Source organism: Dama dama, chromosome 14 (assembly GCF_033118175.1).
Source record: "Dama dama isolate Ldn47 chromosome 14, ASM3311817v1, whole genome shotgun sequence".
Taxonomy (NCBI): Eukaryota; Metazoa; Chordata; class Mammalia; order Artiodactyla; family Cervidae; genus Dama; species Dama dama.
The window spans coordinates 3416469-3436965 of record NC_083694.1 but is presented as its reverse complement, the minus strand read 5'-3'; positions in this window follow the sequence as shown (position 1 = coordinate 3436965).

Sequence of the window (20497 nt, the reverse complement as noted above, 5' to 3'; positions counted from 1 at the left end):
AAAATATAGACAAAAATATTTCTTATTGTAGCCTAAAAACATAAAGTATATAATATGAAGTAACATTTATTGCATGCTTACCATGTAAGTGCTTTACACATTTAATTCACTTACCATTATTATTTCTTTTCTACTGATAAGACAGGTGAGACATAGAGAAGTTAAGAAGCTTGTTTAAGGTCACATAACCAGTCAGAGGTGTGGCCAGATTCAAACTCAGACAGCAGACTGACTCCAGAGCTCCTGTTCTTAATCTTTAAGCTGTTCCCTCTGAGCACCTTCAGACACGAATCAGCTATGATTTTATTTAGCTGGGACACATGCTGGGTAACAACTACCTTGTTCTGTGCCCTAGGTGAGGGCCTAGTGACTGATCAAGGCTGAAAAAACTCAACTGGGCCTTAGGGTAAAACTGACCTGTGGGCATTGCATAATCATTTACTATATAAAGAGAAAAGATGCCTCAAGAAATGCTGTTACTAGCACTGGAAAACTTTTCCAAAATTCTTTCACCCTGACCATCAGCATTGACAGGTCACCAAAAGAACCAAAGAGATAAGTGTGGAACAATTTGGTTTTTGGGGTTTTTTTTCGTTTAACCGAACCTCTCTTAAAGACTTTCTGGAACAAGGTGGCATAATGGATAAGATAAAAAAGTAAACTGATACTATGTTATATACTACTTTAGTTAATTGGTTTAATTAGAGAAGAAAAGTTTAATGCTAGAATTGAAAATGTGGCAAGTTTAGAATTCAACAGAGTTCATCTGGCTTCCCTTCTGCTCATGCCTTCAAAGGCTATAGTTGACTGAGAGGCTCTTTGAAAAGCAAACCAAGACAGTTTCACTGAAGAAAACCCAAATGCACTTTCACTCCAGCTGGAGAGTATTTCAAATTACTCAGCTACCTTTTGGCTTAACTGGGTTATGGGAGGGCCACTTCTAAGCCAAAAGTGAATTAAAAATGTTTTATCTAGAGAAATACATTCATGACACTTTTAAAAAATAAGAGTAAATTACATGCTCTCTGCTAAGACTGAAAAGCAGAATCTCATATGCGGATTTCACATACACTTTACATACACTAACATAATTCCCAGGCCTAGAAAATTTGTTTACACTTTGGTCCTCTCCTATTAATAATATTTGAATCAATTCAACAAACCTGTATTATACTCATACGGTGTGCCAAGGATTGCACAATGACAGGCTAACCTATACCCTGTGGAGTATTCAGTAAGTTTGAGAAAGGGTAGAACCTTATGAATCTACTTAATGAATGGGATGCTTAAAGTTCAATGACTCCATAAACAAAAGAATAATCATTCCGAGTAGTAGGAGAGAATAGAAGTTAAGAAACCTACAGAGAAAAAAACCACTTGATCCAGGCTTTGAAGCCCTTTAGGGGCTTGCCAGCTAGGATGAGAGTTCTGGGCATAGAGCAGTGTAAATCAATGGACTGGGGTTTAAAAGTATCTGGTTTATTTGGTAAATTGTAAGTGGTTTCCTATGCCTTCCAAGAATTGTCAGTTCAGCTCAGTTCAGTCGTTCAGTCGTGTCTGACTCTGCGGCTCCACAGACTGCAGCCAGGCTTCCCTGTCCATCACCAACTCCCGGAGTTTACTCAAACTCATGTCCATTGAGTCAGTGATGCCATCCAACCATCTCATCCTCTGTCATCCCCTTCTCCTTCTACCTTCAATCTTGCCGAGCATCAGGGTTTTCTCTAGTATGTCAGTTCTTTGCATCTGGTGGCCAAAGTATTGGAGCTTCAGCATCAGTCCTTCCAATGAATATTCACGACTGATTTTCTTTAGGATTGACTGGTTTGATCTCCTTGAAGTCCAAGGGACCCTTGAGAGTCTTCTCCAACACCACAGTTCAGAAGCATCAATTCTTCGGCACTCAGCTTTCTTTATGGTCTAACTCTCACATCCATACATGACTACTGGAAAAACCACCTTCTTGGGTCAGGAAGATCCCCTGGAGAGGGGCATGGCAACCCACTCTAGTATTCTTGCCTGGAGAATCCCATGGACAGAGGAGTCTGACAGGCTACAGTCCATAGGGTAACACAGAGTCAGTTCCTACTATCCTTTTTTTGATGCACTTAACGACCATGGAAATTATATTTGTTGCGTTTATTCTAAGAACATATATAAATCTTTAAATGCCCTGAATTTCCTCTCTTTCTTGAAACATCTGGTCTGCAGTGGGGCACTGCCTTTCTTCCCTCTTCCATCTTGTCATTCTTGGAAGCTTGACTACCCTATGTTCTCCTATCTTGTCATTCTTGAAGTTCACGGAAGGGGCAGTGAGTCATTAGCTCACCCATTATGACTTTTGTTTTTTTGCTCCTTTATCTTTTTTCTCAAGTCAGTTTCTCAAACTCAAAACCAGGTTCTGGTGATGCATCTTGGGTGGGACCTAATCTTAAAGCCATAATGTTTTGAGTAATTCCTAACTCTAGAAACCAGGTCTTTAAATACTGCTAATCTAAGAAGTTTACCTTACAAAGAACTGCTCATTTGACCTCTGAGTCATATGTGGCTGATAAAGAATAGCCTATATTACTTTTCTTTGGTGAAGGGGAAGTGATCATAATACATAAATCATGACATACAAAACAACTATTATTTACAACAAAAATGGGGAGTGGAAAAACAGGAGAGCATATGGATCAGTCTTGCTTCAGTGAGGAATTGCTCGATGAAGGCTTTCTCTATTCTAACATTCATGCTTATAAAAGGAAATAGTTTCTTTTTCTGCCTTTTTTTTTTTTTTTTTTTACTTTAAAAGCAGCCTAAACCATAGTTTCTTTCTTGCCTGGTATTGAGTGTATGCCAAATCTACCCTAAACTGCACAGATGGAAAAAATTAGTCTATGTCTGTGGTACCTCTAGGGTTGAATATTTTTAGTACTTAAATCTTAGCTAAAGATTCTTTCTTCCAAGATTCTCTCATAGAATCATTTGACTATCATAAAATGGACAAACTTACTGAGATAAAAATTAATAATATCTGTGTTGTATATCCCTTTATATTTTATTGTGAGCATTCATACACAGTTTAATTTAATCCTCAGGATAATTGGGAGTTACATTTTAGAAATCAGGAAAGAAAACCTTGGTCTTAACACCCAGAGAGTTAGAAGAATTTAAACTAGAATCTTGATCTGCTCGTCTTAGTTTCGGATTCTTTCCTACCTCCCTAACCTGCCTTAAACCCGAGGTCTGTTTTTCCGTCACTAGCTATGAAACTTAGGACAAATTCTCTTTCACTTTAACCTCAAAACCTAGCCACTTTTATTAGTTAGTTCATCCAACAATATTTATTGAATACCTACTGTGGGCAAAATAGAAACTGAGAATCCAGAATGAAATCAGGCAAAATCTCTGCTCTTATGTGGAGCTAACATTTTGTTGAGGAAGAAGAGGAAAGTGAATTAACATTTATTAAGGATTTACCATACACCAGGCACCGTTCTAAGGGTTTTACACATAGCAACCCTAAGAGGTAGAGGATCTTCACCATACAGTTCAGGAAACTGAGGTGTGATGACATTAAAGAACTTGCCCAATGTCACACAGATAGTAAAGGACACCACTCTAAGATTTAGAAAAAGCCAGAATTAGTTAGCTGAATGGCTGTTTCCCTTTTATTTTTTAATGTGGTTGTCTTCCATCTGAATAAAGTCAAGTTTTCCATCAGGAATCTTCCTATACACATCTTTTCCTTGGTAGGTTTTTTATTTAAGTTAGATGGTGACAACAGCATCTCCCTTTTCAGTAAGAGAGACTTGGTAAGCCTATAAATGATAAGAATGCTAATCTTACACACTAGAGAGAAAGAAAAAAAACCTAGGCAAAACTGTTAATTTCCAGCATTTCTAATCTAGAAACAAAGTCTTCTTCATTAATCCAGATTTTTATCTTACGAGCAACAAAATATCACTAGAGAGTAAATACTTTGTCTCTACACTTTTTTTTTTTATATTAAAATTTTTTTTTATATTATTATTATTATTTTTTTTTCCAGTGGGTTTTGTCATACATTGATATGAATCAGCCACGGATTTACATGTATTCCCAATCCCGATCCCCCCTCCCACCTCCCTCTCCACCTGATTCCTCTGGGTCTTCCCAGTGCACCAGGCCGGAGCACTTGTCTCGTGCATCCCACCTGGGCTGGTGATCTGTTTCACCATAGATAGTATACATGCTGTTCTTTTGAAATATCCCACCCTCACATTCTCCCACAAAGTTCAAAAGTCTGTTCTGTATTTCTGTGTCTCTTTTTCTGTTCTGCATATAGGGTTATCGTTATCACCTTTCTAAATTCCATATACATGTGTCAGTATGCTGTAATGTTCTTTATCTTTCTGGCTTACTTCACTCTGTATAAGGGGCTCCAGCTTCATCCATCTCATTAGGACTGGTTCAAATGAATTCTTTTTAATGGCTGAGTAATATTCCATGGTGTATATGTACCACAGCTTCCTTATCCATTCATCTGCTGATGGGCATCTAGGTTGCTTCCATGTCCTGGCTATTATAAACAGTGCTGCGATGAACATTGGGGTGCACGTGTCTCTTTCAGATCTGGTTTCCTCGGTGTGTATGCCCAGAAGTGGGATTGCTGGGTCATATGGCAGTTCTATTTCCAGTTTTTTAAGAAATCTCCACACTGTTTTCCATAGCGGCTGTACTAGTTTGCATTCCCACCAACAGTGTAAGAGGGTTCCCTTTTCTCCACACCCTCTCCAGCATTTATTGCTTGTAGACTTTTGGATAGCAGCCATCCTGACTGGCGTGTAATGGTACCTCATTGTGGTTTTGATTTGCGTTTCTCTAATAATGAGTGATGTTGAGCATCTTTTCATGTGTTTGTTAGCCATCTGTATGTCTTCTTTGGAGAAATGTCTGTTTAGTTCTTTGGCCCATTTTTTGATTGGGTCATTTATTTTTCTGGAATTGAGCTGCAGGAGTTAAGTTCTGGCCACAGCAATCAGAGCAGAAAAAGAAGTAAAAGGAATCCAGATAGGAAAAGAAGAAGTAAAACTCTCACTGTTTGCAGGTGACATGATCCTCTACATAGAAAACCCTAAAGACTCTACCAGAAAATTACTAGAGCTAATCAATGAATATAGTAAAGTTGCAGGATATAAAATTAACACACAGAAATCCCTTGCATTCCTATATACTAACAATGAAAAAAAACAGACAGAGAAATTAAGAAAACAATACCATTCACCATTGCAACAAAAAGAATAAAATACTTAGGAGTATATCTACCTAAAGAAACAAAGGACCTATACATAGAAAACTATAAAACACTGATGAAAGAAATCAAAGAGGACACAAACAGATGGAGAAACATACCGTGTTCATGGATTGGAAGAATTAGTATTGTCAAAATGGCTATTCTACCCAAAGCAGTCTATAGATTCAATGCAATCCCTATCAAGCTACCAACGGTATTTTTCACAGAACTAGACCAAAGAATTTCACAATTTGTATGGAAATACAAAAAACCTCAAATAGCCAAAGTAATCTTGAGAAAGAAGAATGGAGCTGGAGGAATCAACCTGCCTGACTTCAGACTCTACTACAAAGCCACAGTCATCAAGACAGTATGGTACTGGCACAAAGACAGAAATATAGATCAATGGAACAGAATAGAAAGCCCAGAGATAAATCCATGAACCTATGGACACCTTATCTTTGACAAAGCAGGCAAGGATATACAATGGAAAAAAGACAACCTCTTTAACAAGTGGTGCTGGGAAAACTGGTCAACCACTTGTAAAAGAATGAAACTAGAACACTTTCTAACACCATACACAAAAATAAACTCAAAATGGATTAAAGATCTAAATGTAAGACCAGAAACTATAAAACTCCTAGAGGAGAACATAGGCAAAACACTCTCCGACATAAATCAAAGCAAGATCCACTATGACCCACCTCCCAGAATATTGGAAATAAAAGCAAAACTAAACAAATGGGACCTAATGAAACTTAAAAGCTTTTGCACTACAAAGGAAACTATAAGTAAGGTGAAAAGACAGCCCTCAGATTGGGAGAAAATAATAGCAAATGAAGAAACAGACAAAGGATTAATCTCAAAAATATACAAGCAACTCCTGCAGGTCTTTACACTTTTTTATGTCTCAAATACTTCATAATAGAAAAGTGAATTAAAGGACCACCTTTGCAAATTGTTCTGGTCTCACCGTTCCTTACATGCTTGCATTTAAAATCTTTTTATATGGAATATCAGAAGCAGTCTTGCCTCAGATGAGCACTACTGGATCTTCATAACAAGGTTAAGTATTTGTTATGAGAGGAGCAAAAACAGGTATCAAATCCATAGTCAAATTTTGCCTTTTGAGACTTGTAGAAGAGTGGATTGACAAATATCTAAAGATTAATTGGATCTGCCGAATATGGGTACCTTTGAAGTTTGCCCACCAGAATGCATATCTACACCTCCATTCACACAACCTACTCCCTTTGGAAAGGAGCCCATGGTAAAAGTAGGCATATGGGAATGATTCACTTGGGGAAAACTGTACCCAGAATATCAAAACAGTTTGCTTTCTATCTCTTATCCTTGCCATAATTTTTCTACCCAAAGGAACCACCTGCTATTATGGCTGTGACACCTGAAAAGCTTTCTGGAGATTGCTCATGTGGGGGTGGATTTCCAGGCTGTTCGGTGGTATTTTAAAAAATGTTTTTTGGAGAAAAATATTCTCAGAGACTGGAACATTGCCTTGTCTTATCAAAATTGCTCTGTAGTCTTGTTCATAAATACGTTAAAACATTGAACTACAGATGGGATTCAGTAGAAGACATACTGAGCTAATTTCCTTTGCATGATGTTACCCAGAGAAATCAAGCTGTCAGTATCCTGAAGAACAAGCCCTCAAAGAGAGATGGTGGCCAAGGCCATGCGAAGCAGGAAAGATGGAAGAGCTTGCCCTTCCAAAACTTCTTTCCTTCCTCTCAAATTCATCTTTTTGATGAAAATTTATTATATAAGAAACCTAATGTGTTTGACTCAAGATAATTGCACAGTGATGGTCAAATTGGCAAGTACCAGAAAGAAAAAAATCTTGAAATATAAATCTTTCTTGGGACTTCTTTGGCAGTCTAGTGGTTAAGACTTCTTCCAGTACATGGGATGTGGGTTCAATCCCTGGCTGGTACCTGAGATCCCACATGTCCTGTGGCCAAAAAACCAAAACATGAAACAGAAACAATATTGTAACAAATTAAATAAAGACTTTTAAATGGTCCACAAAAAAATCTTAAAAAGAAAATAAGTCTTTCTTCATACTCCAGCATATATTCACGAAAAGGAATGACAGAAACAGGGTTTTAGATGTACAGAATGTCATAATCTAGGCTAACTAGGGACAATCATTTCTAAATGATGTCTCTTCTTTATCAAATTTTAGTTCAATTATTTAACAAATATTTACAACCATCCCTTAAGTGCAGGTATTATATCAGGTGCCATAATAGAAAACAAAACTTTTTTAAAATTCTTTCTTTTGTGCCTTTCAGCTCAAAAAGGCTAAAAAGGCTAAAAAGCTAAAAATTACATTTTGCAGACTCTTCTGTCTCTAGAAATTCAAACATAACTTACTTTTTGCTAGTCATATGCATTTGCACAAGTCTTGAATTCAGAACTAACTTAAGTGGGGAAAAGGCAACGACAGCACATTAATTATTCATTTTGCTAAAGTAAAGTGACTGTGATTTAGCTCTGCAGCCAGCCGATCTTGTAGCAACTTCCCAATGCCCAGATCATGGCTAAGGTGATGTGTTTCTGGAATCAGAAAGTGGTTGATGACTTCCTGACTCTTAGATTATGGCAGAAGTAGCATTTCCCCTGGCAGGCCAGTTCTGCAGTATTATTCTGGGAGTCATTCCTAGAGGCCTAGCCTAGAGGATACCCCTACAGCCCTTCAAAGGTTTTATAAGTCTTAACTTCACTGACAATTCAGTTATTTTTGCTGTGTAATGTATGCCCCCCAAACATAAGTTGGTTGGGCACTTCTACTATTTCACTTGAGCTCACATGTGTGGTTGTATGTAGCTGTCAGCTCTGCTGGGCTGGAAGGCCCTAGATGGCCTCCTTTCCATGTCTGGGATTTTGGTAGGGATGCTGAGAAGTCTGAGCCCTCTCACTTCACATGCATTTCCATCTTTCAGTAATTTAGCTTAAGCTGCTCTATGTGAAAGCATGATAAAGCATTTTACCAAGATTGTAAAAATGGAAGCTGCAAAAAACTCTCATGGTTAGGTCTGGGAGACATACAACATCACTGCTGCCTCATTTGGCCAAAGGTAATCAGAGGGCTAGCCCAGATTTAAGGGAAAGGAAATATAGACTCCATTTCCTTTTGGGAGTTGTGACAAAGTCGCATTGCAAAAAGGCATATAGGATGGGAAGGATTTCTGTAGCATGAATCTACCACAATTACGTTAAATCCCTTTCTGCTTCAGTTAACTAGACTGGCTTCTGTTATTTGCAACTGAACTCTGATTGATACAGGAAACTGATACAGCAGAGAGACCAAATAGGAGGCTGCTCTAGTAACTCATTGAATAGAGGAAGATCTGGAGCATATTTAAAAGAGCTCACAGGATTAGAAGTGAGTATGAGAGAAAGTGAGGAAGATTGAAGGACAGAATCAAGAATTTGTGATCTCAGTTACTGAGATGAGAAAGAAATGAATCCAGAGAGAAAATTTAAGAGTTTGGTTTTTAATATGAAGAGGTGTGGGCTGCAGATACAAATTTGAGAACTATTTGCCTATAAAAACTTTTAAAAGCATGAGGCTTGATGCACTTGAGGGAGTAAGTGTGGACAGAGAAGAGATTGAGCCTTGGAACAGCAATGTTCAGACAAAGGGAAGGTGAGTAGAATCCATTTTTAGTGCATTTTGGAGTCCCTGGAGACACTTGTTAACAATGTAGACTCCAGGGTCTACTGCCATTGATTCTGATTCAGAACACGTAAGGAGGTCTGGCAATCTATGTTGCTGACAAGTTTTTTAGGTCATTCTGAAGTGGGTAATTTGTGAGTTCCCTTTGAAAAACACTGAAATAGACTACCATCGATCCAAGAAACCATTTTATAGGTCCTTAAAATTAAAAAATACTTCTTTCTCCCTCCCCACTTTCTCTTAAGGATCCTACAGGAAAGACTTGTGAGATGCTGAGAGGGAAAGTTGGGCCTTCTCTTTTTCCTAGTTGTCTTTTACAGAGTGGTTAAAAGTGAACTGAACTCCTGCTAGGAAAAGGAGAGAGGATATAGTCCTAAAAACAGTGTCTGCCCTTCAAGAGAAGTATATTCTCCTTTAAATATTTAATTCGATGCCCAATGATAACCCTTGATGAAGCAAAACCAAAAGCAAAGTCAATATTTATTAGTCCCCTAATTATAAGTAGCAAACACTCCTTCTGTATCTTGGGGATAGACGAGCAGTCATATTCTTCCCCATGTTTCATTGAAGGCTTAGAAAAGATTAAATGAAAAGCAAATGCTTAGCAGCCTGTTACAGCTTTTACTCTTCTGTCTGTCAAAATTAATGCTAATCAGGCCTCTGTAAAGGGAAAATGCCCATCACTGTTTATACTATCATTGATACAAGACTGAATTCTTACTGACAGTGAACCTGTGTTTCTCAAATATAAAAATGTGTGAATGCATTTCCACTTGGACCTCATCCGGGACTGTAAATCAAATGTTGTTGCTGGTGAAATTAAACGGACATATTCTCCCTTTCGCAGTTCAGTGGTTATAAGAGGCCCTGAAGCTCCGGGAACCATGTGCTAGGATAATGATTGCATTGATTAAATGCCAATTACTCCTGGACACTTTTCAAAGGCTTCTGCTGTGGAGCTGAAACTGGGCTTTCTGTCTCATATCAGATCAGATCTCCATAATCCTAGGTGATAGCTGGTTTGGGATCTCTGGCAATTACCTGTGTCATGTACTCTAATAAACAGCATGCTTACTATTATAACAAGTCTCCACACCCACCACGAAACATTACTCAGACTCTGTTCCCCCAGCCCCCACCCCACTCACATGAAACTGAGCCTCTGACCCATAGATGATTAAGTCACTCTGGTGAATCATCCTCAGTGTTATGTGGGCAGCCCTCCAGCCACAGCTAGACCTTTACCATAACCAAGTACCTGTCTGGAGGGATGATGGATCCTATCAGCCCAGCCAGAGGTCAAATTACCTGTCTCTCTGTTCCACGCGGGTATCAGTCTTCTGGCTGTCATCTAACCAACAGTTATTTCTCCTATTTAGCATGTGCTTCCATTAGCACAGTTAGCAAAATCTCTTGTTATCACATGACATTTTAATTTAAAAGTTTTTGGCCACTTAGTACCAGGATTGGGGAAGAGGTAGGAAATGGGGAGCCTGTCTTTTAATATTCAAATATTTATTTGTTTTTAATGGCAGATCGGGCTTCCCTGGTAACTCAGATGGTAAAGTGTCTGCCTACAATGCAGGAGACCCGGGTTCGATCCCTGGGTCAGGAAGATCCCCTGGAGAAGGAAATGGCAACCCACTCCAGTATTCTTGCCTGGAAAATCCCATGGATGGAGGAGCCTAGTAGGCTACAGTCCATGGGGTCGCAAAGAGTCAGACAAGACTGAGTGACTTCACTTCACTTCACTTCACTTCTATTAGCAAATACTTAGAAAGGGTCCCTGATGGACAGGGAAACCTGGAGTGCTGCAGTCCATGGGGTTGCAAAGAGTCGGACCCAACTGAGCGACTGAACTGAACTGAGGAAGGGTCTTTGTTTGCATATTGTCCTTAAGGAAATTCTTTCCGAAAAGTTCTGGATCTAATCACCATCAAAGGCTGATTTTGCCACCATCTTTGAAACATCCAGCAGATTATGAGAGAAATGGAAGGACTGAAGGCTGAGCTAAGACAGTGGCTAAATCACCAGCTTGCTGTGTGACTTCAGATATCTTATTTCAAAACAAGGGGGTTGAGCAGTTTGTTAGAATTCTAAGATCCTTTCCAACTCTAGCATTCTATGGGTTAACTTCATTTTTCTTAAGCAACATTATTTTTATTTAGCATTTACTTTTTAAAATTCTAAACTAAGTTGACTAGTCAATTTTAATATTTTAGTGCTTTCTTGATCACAGATTATTATATGTTATCCTGCCTTTCTCACAGGTCTATGTTAAAATTTAAATGACATCATGACTGAAAAGACATTTTTTAAACCATTAGAGATAACATGACGTGATAATATGACGTGAGTTACATTGTGACTGAAAAGACATTTTTTAAACCATTAGAGATAATATGACGTGAGTTACATTATGTGTTATTACATGCTATTATTCTACGGATTAATTTTGTTTTTTCAGAGAGATTCTTATTCATTTGCCAGAGGCAATTGCACTTGCTTGCTCGGGCTGCTGTGACAAAGTACCATAACTGGGTGGCTTAAACAACATACATTTATTATCTCACAGTTCTGGAGGCTAGAAGTCTGAAATCAAGATTCTGGGAGGGTTGGTTGCTGCTGAGGACTGTGAGAAGGGTTTGTTTCAGGCCTCTCCCCTTGGCTTATGGATAGCTGTCTTCATCTTCATGGTGTTCCTCCTTGATGTATGTTGGTCTCCACATTTCCGCTTTTTATAAGGACACCAATCATACTGGGTTAGGGCCCACACTGATGGCCTCGTTTTAACTTTATGACTCTGTGAAGGCCCTTTCTCCAAATAAGGTTACATTCTGAGATATTGGGGGTTAGGACTTTAACATATAAATATTTGGGGGACACAATTCAATTCATAACAACAATTAAATATCAACCATTGGTAAGAGATAAAGAATAACTATTTGATTGATTTTAAGGCTGATGACCAACAAGCGCAAAATCAGCTAGCAAATAAGTATAGATTGCTGAGTTTAGTTTTTATACTCTAATTGTGTAAACCCACACCAATACTAATCTTTATCTCCACATATGGATTGTGCTTAAGAATCTGCTCTGAATCCTTTGTACCTGAGATTCTTAGCTTTGCTGTACTTTATAATGTTTTCATCTGTTTTTATGATTGAACGAGAAACTTCCTGAAAAAGTTCTATGTCTATTTAACCAATTATTTCTCAAAGAAGCCTCTTGGGAGTTAACAAGTAGGCAAGCCATTATTCAATTAAATGACTCTGTTGAAGTTTGACTGAGTTTGGCTCTCAGAGGATATAATTACAAGTGGAATAGGCTTTTCTGTGCCTATATGTGACTCCTGATCATATAAAGCATATAATGCTATTTCTATATTAAGAAGAGAAAAAAGGGATGCATTAGATTCTGCTGACTCATAGCTGTACATTTGGCTTTAGTGGAAATAAAGGAAAGAACTCACTTGATATGAACCAGGACAGAATGGGGTGGAACAAGGTATTGTTTTCAGAGCCTCTCCAGCAAGGAAATCCACTAGATGGAGCAAAGGACCAGGAATTAGCTGACCGGGAGCACTCACGGGCATGTTTGCTGCTATCCATTTTCCTCTACAAGACTCAAACAAAGGCTGAGGGAAATTTGAGTTTCTGAAACTTCTAATCAAATGCTCCTTGCTCATTAAAATGGAAAGAAACTCAGCTTTGCTGAGCTGGATGCGATTACTGAACACACAGGAGGCACACCCATCTTGGACTCTTTCCCCATGGCTTGGCTCGCTTTACACATTTCCTTTCTGCTTTCATTGGTGGCAGATGGAATTTGGGGCAGACCTCTTACCCAGGCTCCTGTAGTCCAGAGATTCTGTACTTAGATCATATATCTTCTTCCTGCCTGCAATAACCCTCCTAAAGTTTTGGTATCAAACTGGTTTCTATTTAAATATCTTCTCTTTGATTCCAGGCCTTTGGATTAACACTTCCTTCCTTAGATTCCAATCTTATCTTTTTTTCTGCATTTATGGTTTGTTGGTTAGCTGAGCAGGGGCCAGGAACTTGACTGATATTTATTTGAGGATTTTTAAGGTGTAAATGGAGACTGTCCTCAGCTTGCCACCAGAGTTTTGTCCCTTTTGGAAAGCAATGTCTTTGCATCCAAGTCACAGGGGTTAAATGTGTCTCAGTCCACATCTACTATCAATGGAAGACACGTTTTTGTTTTTGTTTTTTAATATTAAAATCATCATTCCGGGACTTCACAAGTCCATACACTTGCAGAAGAAATGAAGAAGAAGGTAAATTCCAAATCCAAAATTACTCTGTTTTCTGTGTCTATGACTCTATGGCAGGAGAGTTTATTGAAATATGAATTTCTCTGTCTTCTTCCTGTTTTTTCTCTTCTCCTTTGATCGAAGCAACTTAGAAAGGCCTTCAGTAATTTCTCACTTTAGAGATTTTTTGCAGAATGGTCTTCCTGTACTGAGATAAAACCTGAATTCACCGAAGAGAGTATTCAGCATGCCTTTGAAGGCAGCAGGAAAAAGGAAGGAGAAAATCTCCGAAGAATATGCAGAAGCTCAAAATGTAGACGTGAGAGTGGGTAAGACTACAAGCTGTGGCTGGAGAGTCTTGCACTGGGTCAGTGGACATCTCTGAGGTGACTAGGGTTGGTTGACAACTGGCAGGGTCTCTACCATGCAAGAAAGGCCCCAGGACCTTGCACAATCCTTGCACAATTATTGGAGCCACAATAATGACTAAGGCTATATTTTCTGCCAAGAAAGCTAGATGGGGACTTGGAATCAGATCTAAGTTGATTAAAAGAAAACATAGACATACTTGCACCTCTGAGTTTGTTTCCTAAGTTTCATATTGGCTACACTATAATGAAGAGTTCGTCATGGAGGTCTGAAATCGCAGAGGAGCTATGACCAACCTAAACAGCTTATTAAAAAGCAGAGACATTACTTTGCCAACAAAGGTCTGTCTAGTCAAAGCTTTCGTTTTTCCAGTAGTCATGTATGGATGTGAGAATTGGACCATAAAGAAAGCTGAGTGCCAAAGAATCGATAGTTTTGAACTGCGGTGTTGGAAAAGACTCTTGAGAGTCCCTAGGGCTGCAAGGAGATCCAACCAGTCAATCCTAAAGGAAATCAGTCCTGAATATTCATTGGAAGGACTGATGCTGAAGCTGAAACTCCAATACTCTGGCCACCTGATGGGAAGAATTGACTCATTTGAAAAGACCCTGATGCTGGGAAAGATTGAAAGCAGGAAGGGAAGGGGACAACAGAGGATGAAGTGATTCGATGGCATCACTGACTCCACAGACATGAGTTTGAGCAAGCTCTGGGAGCTGGTAATGGACAGGGAAGCCTGGCATGCTGCAGTCCATGGGGTCGCAAAGAGTCAGACACGACTAAGCAACTAAACTGAAGCTAAGACTCTGGTCTTAGAGCAAAGGTGTCTGGGCTCAAATCTCGGCTCCGTCACTGACTAGGTGTGAATTCTTGGGCAAGTTATTCAGTCTCTCTCTACCACAATTTTTCCCCTCTGTGAAATGGAGATAATAACAGTACCCATGCTACAAGGTCCTTGTTGAATTAAATTTTTAAAAAGTACGTGCAAAGGGTTTAGAAAATCAGTGCCTGACATACAACAAAATTCAATACATGTAAGTTATTATTCCTATAGAATTTTTGTGTCACTATTGTGAGTGTTGAAATTTTAATTAGTTTTTGAAGTACACATACAAATGGTACACAAATCTAAATGTTTAAAAAAAGTATACAATGAAAGATAAGGGTGTAAAAGCAAAACTGGTTTCTAGTTTCTCTCCCCAGAAGCCACCTGTGTCACTCATTCCTGAATATTAAACAAATGGGATTACCTACATATGCTTCTGTACCTTTTCTCCCTATAGCAGTACATCATGAAGATAATTCTTTAGTAGTATCTTATTATATGGATGTACTCTAGTTTATCAAATTATATACCCAGTCTTCTTCATGGGCCTTTAAGTTTCTTTCTTTCTTTCCTGTTACAAATAATTCTGTAATAATTATCTTTATACTTACATCTTTGAGCACAAGTCTGGAAGATTGTTGTTGTTGTTTAATTGCTAAATTGTGTCTGACTCTTTTGTGACCCCATGGTCTATAGCCCACCAGACTCCTCTGTCCATGGGATTTTCCAGGCAACTGGAGTAGGTTGCCATTGCCCTCTCCCTTCCCTTTTCCATTCATATTAGGGATCAACTCACATCTCCTGCATTGGCAGGCAGAATTTTTATCGTTGAGCTACCAGGGAAGCCCACGTCTGGAAGATCTGTGGGATAAATTCCTGGAAGTAGAATTACTGTATCTAAGTAATTACTAATCCTTGTGCACAACAAAATTCGATAGATACTGTAAATTGTCTTCCACTAGGCGGATTAAACTCTTAATACCTTTACATGTAAATGCAAATAGAGGAAGTTATTTTAAAATTTAGCCAATCTGCTAAGCATCCTCTTGTAAGTTTTATTTGTATTTATCTTAAGAGAGACTGAGCTTACTTTTTAATATTTCAAAAATCTCATTTTTTTTCCCATTGTGACAAATGATCTAAGATGGACTTTTGGAAGCGCACATGATACATTTTTCTGGTTTTATGAAGATCCTTCTAGTCTCATCACTAAGAAAAAAATATTTCTGCCATCACAAGCTGTCTGGCAGCTCCATTATAGGATTTAGTCTGAATTCTTTGTGGTTGTACCTCAATTCCACTGTATCGCAGCTAACAGGAAAGACTCTTATTTCCTTTAGCATACTTGGTAGTGGAAGGCACCCAGGGATCAAAGGACGGAAAGGATAAGATGCTTCCTTAGATGCATTTCCAGAGGCTGTCACCTGCTCAGAGAATTGGAGGATCCAAGAGCAAAAGAACTTGAAAGAAATCTTTTACATCTAAGACACCCCAGTGAAAGCATTCAGAGGTGAGGGAAGAAGAAAAATCAAATCTTACAAAATGTCTGAAAAAATTTTAAATGATTCTCTTGTGCTATTACACTCTCTATGGCTTTTCTGTGCAAGTATCTGGTGAAATGAGAATGAATCAATCATGTGTCAGCCATTTATCAAAAGAACCTCGGGGATACCATGAATTCTGTTGTCTCAGCTGTTATCTGGAAAGGAAGAGGCTCCAGGAGAGCTGCACAGTCAGAGCTCACAATAAGCCCAAGAAGAAAGAAAAAAAAATCAGCTGAAGGAGCTGCTCTGTCTGACACACACTATTTCTTTTCCAGGAAGGAAACACCACTAACTAGGAAATCAAATCCAAATTTAGGATTTAATTAATCTCTCATTTGAAAAGCACAATTGAGATAATCAGTATCCACTCTAAGTCACCCTAAGTAATAGCACACTTATGTTTATAAATTACCCAGGTGAATTGCTATTCCAACCATAAAATGGGCAGAACCACACAGTTCAGGGATCATCTAATTCGTCATTTTATAGATGCAGGCATCTACGATAAGAGTCATCAAGTGACTTCTCCATGGCTACTCTGTGGAGAGTGGGTATCACTGTTAAAATGCGAGGAGGCTCCCCACCATAGTTTAGTACAGGGCTCTTTCCATCAGTAAAACCAGGCACGTGTCTATTCAAGGTTCTTATTTCAAATATGTATTTAACAAACAAATCTGTATTCGTCTGCCTAGGCTACTATAACAAAGTGATAGGGGTTGGGTTGTTGAACCACAGACGTTTCTTTGTCACAGTTCTGGAGACTTGAAGTCCAAACTCCAGGCGCTGGTGGGTTTGGCTCCTGGTCAGGGCGCTCTTCCCGGCTTGCAGACGGCCGCCATCTTGCTGTGTCCTTACAAGGCAGAGGGCGGGCTCTGGTCTCTCCCTCTTCTTATAACAGCACTGATCCCTTCATGAAAGACCCACTTCCACGACCTCATCTAGTCCTAATTACCTCCCAAAGGCTCTGCCTCCAAACATCATTGCACTGGGGGTTAGGGCTTCAACATAGGAACTGGGGGAGAGGAAGTGAGGGGAGGACGCAGCGACGTGACTATTCGGTCACGTCAGTCCGTAGTGACGTATATGGATGTGTTGCTGTTGCTTGCCTCTTCCCGCCAGGAAGCAAGCTCCCTGAAGGCAGGACTCGTTCTGTTCCTTTGACATTAGTATTCCCAACGTAAAACAGTGTCACATATTAAGACACAAATGGCAACCCACTCCAGTACTCTTGCCTAGAAAATCCCATGGACGGAGGAGCCTGGTGCAGGCTACTGTCCATGTGGTCGGCAAAGACATGACTGACCGACTTCAGTTTCACTTTCACTAATATTCAATAAACACTTGTTTATTTGTAACGGATTTATTGAGTGCTTACTCCATGTCAAGCACAGTTCTAAGTGTATTACATCAACACACAGAATCCTTATATAACCTTATAAGATGGATCCTATTATTCCCTCAATTGATATGTGAGGGAACAAGTACCGGGAGGATAAGTAGTTACCCTGGTTTCACAAGCTTGGAAACAAGGCAGTCTGGCTCCTTAGCCCATTTTCTCATCCGTTACACTATGAACAGAGTATAATTTCCCCCAAAGCTACTGGGATGACTATGGAGTTGAAAATGTGCATGGATTTTAAGTACAATATTGACTAAGGTGTTAACATTTTATCATAATATTCTATAGTTTCTCGAAGTGCTTCTGATAATAACACCTCAAATTCTCTAATACAAGCACTATTGTTCTGGTGCAGACAGTATTTCCACTGCAGCGTTGGCATCCACGCTAATATTATAGACGTGTTAGCGACTGATCTTGTGCTTTAGGTAGTCAGGGACAGGGGTTCCCTTCTACTCAATTTTCCATTCTCAGGGAATTGCCATTGCTGCAAAAAGTGATAATAAGGTTGTTTATGGAAAATGAACTGGGGGGGCAGGATTGGGGGGCAGGAGAGAAGACCTTCAGAGTCCTAGAGCCACGAGAGCAACAGGGGAGCATGGCACAGCTTAGCTGTAAGATAATGTCTTCTTGCTGAGAAGGCTGGACATTCTAGGCAAATAATGCAAGTTCCATGTTTATTACAGGCTAGGCATTTTCATATTTTGTGCTAAGTCATTCCTATTCCACCTCAAGATGTGGATATAAAAAAGGAACCAATGCCTCAAAGCTAATAAGAAGAGGATCTAGGATCTGAAAGCAGGCCTGTGTGACTTCAGAGATTTGCTGTGTCTACTGCTCTATTCTGTCTTCTTTCCAGGAAGAGCTTCATCCTCTAAAACAGTGAGATGGCCACCCCCCACATCCATTCACTCCTTAAGGTAAGTATTTGCAGTCCTTGGGAACCGAAAGTGTTTTGCCGAAGCAGGAAGCATATTGTACCATCATTACACCAGCATCTAAATGAAAAGTAAAATTCCCCAATGAACCAGAGTCATATTTCTAACCAACCTCCAATTCTTTTCTGTGGCAGCTGCAGAGTCTCTTCTTTTCCCTGCCTGCATCTGTCTCTGTTTCTCTCCTTGAATAGTTATTTGAGATTTATTTTCACTTGAAATATATTAGTGATACTTTCCCTTTTTTCTCTTTTTAAAACAGCTTTGAGATAACTTTACATATCATAAAGTTCACCCATTCAATTCACTAGATTTTAGTGTATTTCTAGAGCTATGCAACTGTCACCAGAATCTAACTTTAGAACATTTTTATCACCCCCAAAAGAAACCTTGTATTCTTTAGAAGCCACTCCACAATCACCACCTCCCCAGCCTTAGACAACCACTAATCTATTTTCTGTCTCTTGATTTGCCTATTCTGTACATTTCCTATAAATGGTATCATACATTTCCTATAAACGGTATCATACATTCGTGAGTGTCTTCTTTCACTTACTTAGCGAGATGTTTTGAAGGTTCATCTGTGTTACAGCACATAGCAGTACTGCATTTCTTTTTATTACATGCAAGATTTCTTTTTAAAAAACAAAAACCAAAAAAACAAAGAAACCCTTTTTCATGCATAAATTTTTTCTGAATTTATATTGACCTCTTCAGGGAGCCCAACCCTGAGGAGAGCCTGTTTCCTAGAGAACCAACAAGGGCACCATCAGGACAGGAATCCTGTTCAAGGAGAGACAGATTCCAGGTTCATTTCCAGGCCATGGTCCACAGAAATCTCGAAATTCCTTGGAAGGACAAGGATGGCAACAAAGGATGACATTTGGGTCTTTAGTATCCCAGGCTGGTGACACTGGCTTCTCATTCTGCTTGTTTTTGTTCTGCTGAGTTTAGATTTTTATTTTTTATTTATTTATATTTTAAATTAAAATGTGCTAAACATAGTTTATTTTTAAAGTAATTTAAAATACAATGTAAACATACATTAAAGAAATTGTGGCAATTCAGATAAGAGTTTAGATTTTAGATGGAAGGTTTTTACTAAAAGCTGCTTCTCTCCTTTGAAAACCATCTGAAGCTCCAGAAGCTTCTTGCTATGAAAAAACTTGATTCTGCTGCCACCTGCTGTCCTTAAAGCCAGAAACAACTATGGAAACGTTGAGGTCTTTTTTCATCTGAATTTGCTGAGACTGTTATATATTTAGGCCTCTTCTTTTCTTTTTTTGCAGAATTTTTATTTAAAAAAATTATTTATTTTTAAATTCAGGGATAATTGCTTTACAGAATTTTGTTGTTTTCTGTCAAACCTCAACATGAATCAGCCATCAGTTCAGTTCAGTCGCTCAGTCGTGTCTGACTCTTTGCAACCCCATGAATCGCAGCACGCCAGGCCTCCCTGTTCATCACAAACTCCCGGAGTTTACTCAGACTCATGCCCATCGAGTCGATGATGCCATACAGCCATCTCATCCTCTGTCATCCCCTTCTCCTCCTGCCCCCAATCCCTCCCAGCATCAGGGTCTTTTCCAATGAGTCAACTCTTCATATGAGGTGGCCAAAGTATTGGAGTTTCAGTTTCAGCATCAGTCCTTCCAATGAACACCCAGGACTTATCTCTTTCAGGATGGACCAGTTGGATCTCCTTGCAGTCCAAGGGACTCTCAAGAGTCTTCTCCAACACCACAGTTGGAGCATCAATTATTTTGATCAATTTAAATTGATGCAGAAGCATCAATTTTTTGGCGCTCAGCTTTCTTCACAGTCCAACTCTCACATCCATACATGACTACTGGAAAAACCATAGCCTTGACCAGACGGATCTTTGTTGGCAAAGTAATGTGTCTGCTATTTAATATGCCATCTAGGTTGGTCATAACTTTCCTTCCAAGGAGTAAGCGTCTTTTAATTTCATGGCTGCAGTCACTATCTGCAGTGATTTTGGAGCCCCCAAAAATAAAGTCTGACACTGCTTCCACTGTCTCCCCATCTATTTCCCATGAGGTGATGGGACCAGATGCCATGATCTTAGTTTTCTGAATGTTGAGCTTTAAGCCAACTTTTTCACTCTCCTCTTTCACTTTCATCAAGAGGCTTTTTAGTTCCTCTTCACTTTCTGCCATAAGAATCA